Raw genomic sequence first — 8,085 nt, forward strand, 5'->3', positions numbered from 1 at the left:
CAGCCTCATTGTACTCTTCGCGTATTTCTCTCGAGATGCTGATAAGGGCTCGTCCGCACACCAGTCCAGGGATCAAGAGGACGATAAAGAACGGGAAAGCCTACGATTGCGAGTCTCCATAACATGATGAATCCCACGATATAGCTTGCGATAAACGCTGATGCATTCATCAAAAAGTTTGGTAACTGTTCGAAATAAATAAACAAATTTCACCTGTGAGACATTTTCACCAAAAGACGAAACAACAATTATTATATAGACATTTTCATTAGGTTGTCTGGCTTTGTGGTTTGACACAAGATAAAACATTTTCACATTTGTAGGATGAATTAGCTGTTTACATTTTTAAACCAAACGTTGTTCCTGATGTAAAAAAGTTTTTTTCCGAATAAATTTTACATATTATTCAAAAAAAAAAAAAGGTTACATTTTCACTAATGACGAGGGTGTCACTTGAGAGTTGAGACACTAGTGATAACATCAGAAGTGCTTGCAACATGAAGATCAAAGTAACCCACATCTTGTCTTAACACTGCTCTTAAGTACCTTTTTCACATTCGTGATGCTTGTCTCTCCCCTGTCCTTGTCCAGCAATATCCTTCTGTTTTGTTTTTGCATTTCCAAAACCATTTGCATATTTATATAAAATTTATTATGTTGAAACACATCAGTTATTTAGTATTTGGTGTTTTAATTAGGCTTATAAAAAGGGAATTATCTAAGAGAAATTCCTCAAAATACCACAATTTTTTAAAAAAATTCCAAACATATTACCCAAATTTTTTTTTCCAAAAATGCCATAAACACAAAACTTAATTTTTCATTGAGTAGAATTTAGGGATTAGGTTTTAATATAAAAATTTTAGTTTAATTTTGTTATATTGTTAAAAAAAATATATTTTAGTAGTATTTTTGAAAATAAAATAAAAGTGATATTTATGTAAAACAAAACTCATTTTAATGGTATTTATGATAATTGTCCATTATCTAAAGACTTACCAACGAAACATATCACCAAAGATGCACAAGCCACATAAAGCAGAGCTACAACGTTCTGTTAATAACCCAAAGGAAGATACATTAGTACTCTTTTTATATATATAATTACATTAGTAGTTTACTACTCATTTCTTACGATAAGGTTGAGCAGCAAACAGTTTCCTTATCCCTTGATACTTGGAAATTTGCCTTGTAGGGATTCTCAACCGTGTATATATATTCTAGAAGTAGGCCACGAGCCAATTTGAGCACTCTAGAATATTGATACAGTTGTAAACTTCGAAGCCACAAAAATAAGGCTTAGAAGGTGTGTTCCCAGTTCTCTGTGACGTTAATCAGGGAGGTGATTAAGTGCACAGAGAATTGTCTTTCTTTCTCTTAGATCTACACTGGTGAGAGTTTAGATAGAAAAGAGAGAGGGTGCGTTTTATTCTCTTAAATCTACACAGGTGTGTGTTTAGATAGAAAAGAGAGAGGCTTAGATTCATTCTTAGTCGGGATCAATCCTATTGGATAGAATAGGTTGAGTAAGGGCCGAGACAAAATTATATCATTGTAAGAGATAAATTTTGTTAATAAGATTAAATAGAAAAGCGTTGAACTTGGCGTTTTCCAAGTGTAAATCAATATGTCGTGCTTTTCTATACCTTAACATAGTTATACGTCCTAATATTATATATATATAAAGTTATAAACATTATATACGCCGATCAGCAATGAAGTAAAATGGTTCTGTGCTCATGACTCCTAATATTATACATATATATATATAGTTATAAACACATATCATCGCTCATTCGCTCGTTCTTACTAAGAATTGAGACCAAGGTCCAAACACATAGAACAGGGAGTAAAGAAGTTAGAAAAGACCTTCATGATGGAATGCATGAAGGTTTCATCACCGACTGAGGAACCACCGATGTTGATGTTGTTCAGCAGCAAGCCGGTGATGAAAAATGTTATAGGAGTGATGAAGCCATCAGCGCCCGATGGCTCCAAGTAAACCTAATCCCATCAGCACTAAATCCACACTGTCGGCATGCATGAATATCGATCTTATGCTCCGAAAACTCTTCATCTTCTTCCTCTCCTTTGTTTTTTTTTTTTTTTCTGTGTCTGGGAAGAAAGGCTAAAACAACACATTGACCTTAAGGAAACGAGAGCTACCGCCAATAAAGTCTTCTTTTCTTTATTTAAGAGCAAGTGGTACTTACTGCTTACGTATTAATTAGAAGACCGTTGGCCTTTAAATACTACTAATTTTGTTTTTTGGTAGTGTTTAAATATTACTACTAGTGGAAAAAATAAGAGTTACGTGGTTTTTTTGTTAGTGGCCGTTGATATGTCTTCATTTGTGTACCCAAAAAAAAAAAAGATAAGTCTTTATTTCAGGTCAATGAACACAACGGTTTATATCATATTCGTCACTGCAGTTAAATGGAATTGATTATCTCCGAAGCGTTAGAATTACAGTAGATGTTTTTATATTAAATGGAACTAAACAATTTAAGGAAAAGTTAGGCAAGGAAAAAAATATATAAACAACTGTTAACTAAATATTAGTACAAATAAAAAATAGATAAACAACTGTTAACAATGCTTGCACGAGTGTTTAAAGGATGTTACTATCGGTATTCTGATCATTTGGATCCAATTAAATTTTACTCATTATTTTATGGGTGGCGGAGTATAGTGTCTGCTTGCTCTCTAGTTAACAAATAACTTATTAAAAGGGTAGGATCTGGTGTTTCCATTTCGGTATGGACTGACTCATGGATCCCTGCCCAATCCCCAAGACCAGCATTGAGCACATGATCTGATCCTCTGCTTCGCGTTACAAATTTTATTGACACAAGCACTAATTCCTGGGATATGGCTTAGCTTACGGCTACGTTTGTACCGGAAGATGTTGCTATAATTTCTGACTTACCGCTGTGACAACCGGATAAACTGGATTTGTTGGGGTGGTATTTTACCAAGTCTGGTAAATATTAGGTAAAATCAGGGTACCATACACTTCGTTCAAATACGCCGGCTTCTGCTGAGGCGAGAGTCTTTGGGCCGGACTTTGTACCTTTACACGCGTTTGTATGGAAAACTCGGTGTCCACCGAAACTTCGTCACTTTATGTGGCAAGTGCTTTTTGGTTGTGTGGCGGTAACAGCTAACCTACGGAAACGTGGTATGAGTTGTGATGCCACGTGTGGCCTCTGTGGTTTTCAAGAGGAGACTGATATGTCTATATTTTGCACTTGTGCCTCAATATCAAAAGTTTTTAACTGATTTGGTAACATAAAGGACCACAGAGAAGGAGGAGATAGCTAAAAGAGCTCAAGCTAAGGCTCTGGAAGATGAGAGGGCAGTGCATGACATAGGTGGGGTTATTCATGAATGCAAGGTTGTTATTCAGAAGATGATTATCCCAAAGAAGCTAGAGGACCCTGGTTCTTTCACCTTGCCTTGTTCTCTAGGTCCATTGACCTTCAAAAAGTGCCTATGTGACCTTGGTGCTTCAGTAAGCCTCATGCCACTTTCTGTAGCTCAGAGGCTAGGATTCAACGAATACAAGTCATGCATCCCCCGCTTAATATTGGCTGATAGGACTAATAGATTGCCTCATGGTCTATTAGAGAACCTGCCCATCAAAATTGGACAAGCTGAGATTCCTACTGACTTTGTGGTGCTGGGAATGGATGAAGAGCCTAAAGATCCACTAATCCTGGGAAGACCTTTCTTAGGTACAGCTGGAGCAGTCATTGATGTCAAGAAGGGGATGATTGATCTCAGTCTGGGTAAAAACTTCAAGATGAAGTTTGATATCAAGGATTCTAAGAAGAAACCAACTATTGATGGATAGACCTTCGTGATTGAAGAGAAAGATCAGAAATCTGAGTTTGACATCTTTGATGGTGTGAATGAGGCAGAAACAGAGGTTTTGGTAACCAAAGAGAAAACTCAAAGTGTCCCTTGACCATTCTCCAACTCGATTGCAATCGTTACCCTCCCTAAGCGTCGAGACCTGCTTCCTGATCACCAACCTCAAGAGACAAGTCCTCCCGCGCTTGACAGTTTGTCTGAACCCCAAACAACCAAGATTTTAAGGGATACAGTGACGGAGTTAACAGCCATGTTGGAGGAGATGAGAGGGCAAATCATGCAGCTCCAGGATAAAGTTAAAATTTCTTCTCCAAGAAAAGCAAGACAGAGGTTGAGGATAATGAAGAAGAGAAGATCTTTTCTTATTGAACCTAGGCAGGATGTTAAAGAGTACCTGGCTAGACCAAACATTCTAGAGGGGTCTCCAAAGCCTCTCTATGACCCTCCCAAAGCATAAGGAGTATGCAAAGTCAAGCTCAGTGACTTTAAACAAGCTCATTTGGGAGGAAGTCCCAAAGATATCATTGTAAATATATTTTTTTAGGATCCTTGTGTTTTTAATTTTTGTATTTAGTTTTCTTGTGTTTAGGAGTCTTCAGAAGGGAGTATGGGCAACAGAGATAGGGGATACAAAGAAAAGAAAGTTTCGTCCACTCTCATCGCACACTCGAGCCGAAATCCTCTTACTCGTTCCTCACCGCGTCTTTCGAGCCACGGTCCAACTGCCTCAATCGAGCCACGGTCCAACTGCCTCAATCGAGCCACGGTCCAACTGCCACAATCGAGCCACGTACCGACTACCTCTCTTGCACCACTCACGACACCCGCTCGAGCCAACATCAGAGCATGCACGAAGTTGAGCAGTAGATCGAACATCAAGGGGATTCTCAGCCCACAGAGGTGGTTGTGCTAGTATCGGATCATGGCGAGTCCAGAGTCAGACGACATGCAGTGCGACGAGCAACCAAACGTGTACACGCAAGCGGTTGAGCAGCAGGTCGACCAAACCACTGAGATCACTCCCTCGGATCCCAAAGAAGGTGAAGGACAGAGTCAGTATCACGCACCAACTCCTTAGGCGAGCTCCGACTTCTTCTTCTACTACTAAGGTACTTCCACCTTTCCTTTGTATATACCATTTCATTCATGCATTGGTTTTGTTGTGATTCTCAAATCATTCTGCAAACTTTTCTTACACAGGAGACTGTGTAATTTAAGTTTGGGGGAGGGTTTGAGATGATGTATCTGATGTTGTGTTTTGTGATTCTTATTTCAAATTTTTGCATCATATCATGTTTGGGTCTGCATCCATCTATTTGCATAGAAAAACCATAAAAATTTGAAAAATTTTCGAAAATTTCCACAAAAATAGAGTGTTCATGTAGTTTGCACTTGTATATTAGGATTGAGTCTAGTGTTATTCATATAAGGTTGATGCATTTTGCATAGGGGTTGATGATGATTGTAACCTTGTTAGCATGTTGAATTCAATAGAATAGGATCAAGACCCTTGTTATTAGTTCTTTGATGCATGTTGATTGAACCTGAAAATGTAAGATTGAAGCATGTTTTGAATTGACATCGTTCCCTATCTACCTGAACCTAATCCTGACTTGCAATTATCCTGTTATGCATTGAAGTTGAACTCATGGATACCATATACATACTTGGATTATCTTTCTCCTTTTTACCACCCTTGTTAATCCAAGTAGCTGATTCCCATCTTTGGAACAGTTCCCCGCACCCTTAACCAACCCTTCTTTCAAGTCAATTGTATTCTTGAGTGTCAGGCCTTTTCCGAGTTGAGTTTGTTAGAAAGTGTTAGTATCTAACTGACAAGAGTAGTATCCTGTGTAGTTCTAGTTTGCGTTATCCGGACTAGTAGGACTATGTGAGAACTCGATTTTGGGTATTGGGTATGGATTTGTGCAGAAAATCAAAAGGTAGAAAGTCTTAAGGAGGGGAATGTGTTTTCAAGGTATACAAGTCTAGTTAAGGATTTGGGTTGAGCAATGTAAAAAGAGTTATTGGTTCTGGGCATAAAATAAAATTAGACAAAGAAAAGAAAGTAAAAATGCTTAAGATGTCTAGAATCTTTGGAAGAAAATAAAAGGAACCATAGTGATAATAAAGATTTTCCAATCCGCTAGAATGAAAAGAAGTGAACTTCTCCTAAGACTAAGTTAAAGAGTTTGAGATGATGTTTCTGACGAAGGGTAGAGATAGGACCAACTTCTGGGTTAGAATATGAGTTTCCTTGGGGACCTTTGGGTAGACAAGGCACTGCTCTTGTATGTGTCAATTGGTTTCAACCTTTAGCCTTCTTTTAAGCTCAACTCCTTTTCGTGAGAGAACCTTATTCTGTATTGATAAAACCACTTGAGAAGGAGACCATCTTCGTCTTCGACCTTTCACCCTAGCCAAATGAGTTCAATAACATTGCTTAGCTTGATTCACGGTTCTCTGTTAATAAATGTTAAAGGAAATGATTGATAGGATTGCATGTGTAGATTAAAGATCAGAATCGTTTCAACAAAGTTTTTAAATAAAGTCCCTTCACCATGCATCATAGAACTAAGAACAAGGGCCTTTATTCTAACTACTCTATTCAGCATGTTTTAGGTTCTGAGACCCCATCTTTCACACCTCTCTTCCATAGTTTGTTCTTGATCGTTTGCTTGAGGGCAAGCAAAGACTAAGTTTGGGGGAGTTGATATGTCTATATTTTGTCTCTCCTTAGCATATATTTATCATGCATTTAGTTAGGATGACTCATTATTTTGCATCATTTTCTAGTCTTTTCTATACACTTTACATGTCTAGGTAGTTCTTGCATTATCCTCGCATACATTGTGCATTTCGGAGTATTTCAGGTATCTAGGAGACGTCGGAAACGCATCACTCGACCCGCCGTTCGAGCCACTCTTCAACCCGCCGTTCGAGCCACTCTTCAACCCACCGTTCGAGCCACTCTTCAAGTCACCTTCGAGCCACCCGTTCGAGCCAATCATCATGCGACCACTCCACCCCGTTCGAGCCATTCCACTCAAGTGGGATTTAGGTTTCGACGTCTTCATCAAAGTTGTAGGGAATTGAGTCATCTTTCCAACACCGTATTTCAAGCCAATCGGAGGTGTGGTTCAAGAGTTATCATCGTTTTAGTGGATGCGTATACACCCAACTCGAGCCAAAACTACTCTGGATCGAGCCAACACCACTCTGGTTTGAGCCAACACCCCTCCATTCCACCCAGTCGACCTCGCTCGAGCCAGCCTCACCACGCATCACTTGAACTCACTCGAGCCATCTGGATCGAGCCACTGGACGCACACCAACTCATTCACACGTGTCAGGAAGACGTTCCGTCTTACACGCTTCAGGAGATTTCCGAACCGACGCTCTATGTTGTCGTTTTAAGTTTTAGGGATTTACATGTTTTTACTATAAATACATTTTGTTAAGTCTTGATTGAGACATCTTATCTCTCGTATTGTTCTATTCCATAAGGTTTTACCTAGCCACCAAATATGTTCTCAGACTTTGTAATCCGACATCTTGGAGTTTATTGAGTATTTGCATTTGATTTCTTTTACAAATTGTTCATCTCATTTTTATCTATCTTACAATGCTTGATTCAATGTTTTCTGAGTTTGTATCATTGATGATGATTTTCGCATCTGAGTAGTGTTAGAGTTCTTGGGGATGGGATAGATTAGGTGGAGGATCTTAGGATGTAGGGTGTTTAAACTTTGATTCTTATGATTCCCTTCTGGACTAGAGTTAGAAATACTAGTTTCTCTCTGATCAATTGGAACTAAGTCTTAGACATTTCCACACCCAAAAGGTGTTCGATGAAATGTCTGACCAACTATTGCCAGAGACTTACGTTCCTAGCCTAAGAGATTAGTTGTCTAGGATGTTTGTTGACGTGAATGAACTTGTTTTTCATGCCATGCTTGATCATGTTTCTCTAGCGAGAGCTAGGTTTGGAAGTGGTTGAGTTTGAGTAACTTCTGTCAAGAGATTGGATCAGCTAAGAAGTCATGTTCATTGTTTAGGGATGGTTTGCTTGTGGCATGTTAAACACTCTGTAGACTAGGATACTCCACCGACATCAATTACTCCCATCCTTAGGACTTCTATCTTTCTGATTTTTATTACATTCTTGAGACTGTTTCGCTTCTTGCTGTTTGGTTCATGCTTAGACTC

The 8,085-nt window shown here is 38.8% G+C and overlaps 1 long non-coding RNA gene across 1 annotated transcript; it reads right to left on the reverse strand.

Annotated features, from left to right (window-relative positions):
- LOC104710683 lies at positions 317-2,121 on the reverse strand. The gene is made up of 3 exons (XR_755052.1): positions 1,870-2,121; positions 1,000-1,054; positions 317-601 (listed from the first exon to the last, which is right to left on the reverse strand). It is a non-coding gene; the product is annotated as an uncharacterized LOC104710683 (long non-coding RNA).

Source organism: Camelina sativa, chromosome 9 (assembly GCF_000633955.1).
Source record: "Camelina sativa cultivar DH55 chromosome 9, Cs, whole genome shotgun sequence".
NCBI classification, from domain to species: domain Eukaryota; kingdom Viridiplantae; phylum Streptophyta; class Magnoliopsida; order Brassicales; family Brassicaceae; genus Camelina; species Camelina sativa.